General features: G+C 34.3%; 1 protein-coding gene across 1 annotated transcript in view; it reads left to right on the top strand.

Annotated features, from left to right (window-relative positions):
• Positions 1–230, top strand: part of LOC118335330 (DENN domain-containing protein 3-like) — a gene marked incomplete in the record, with an annotated part of 15127 nt that overhangs the window by 10017 nt on the left and 4880 nt on the right.

The raw sequence follows: 230 nt of genomic DNA, 5'->3' as shown, positions 1-230 counted from the left end.
AAATATATATTTTTTTATTATATTTCATATATAATATAACACAGAACAGGTTAATACACCACTAAAATAATGACCTCTCCATTTTCAAATGCAAATTCCACCATGACAACACTGACCTACCGTGTACATTCACTGGTCAAATTTGTACAGTGGTGAACTGTGACTTTGCCAGAGCCAACCAGAGCTTACACCAAAACAGGAAATGCCATCTAGGGTTTGTCTGTTATATT

Source organism: Morone saxatilis, unplaced genomic scaffold, assembly GCF_004916995.1.
Source record: "Morone saxatilis isolate NCDOM2014 unplaced genomic scaffold, NCSU_SB_2.0 Contig24, whole genome shotgun sequence".
Lineage (NCBI taxonomy): Eukaryota > Metazoa > Chordata > Actinopteri > Moronidae > Morone > Morone saxatilis.
The sequence above is the reverse complement of the archived record's forward strand: the minus strand, read 5'-3'. Positions and strand labels throughout refer to the sequence as shown.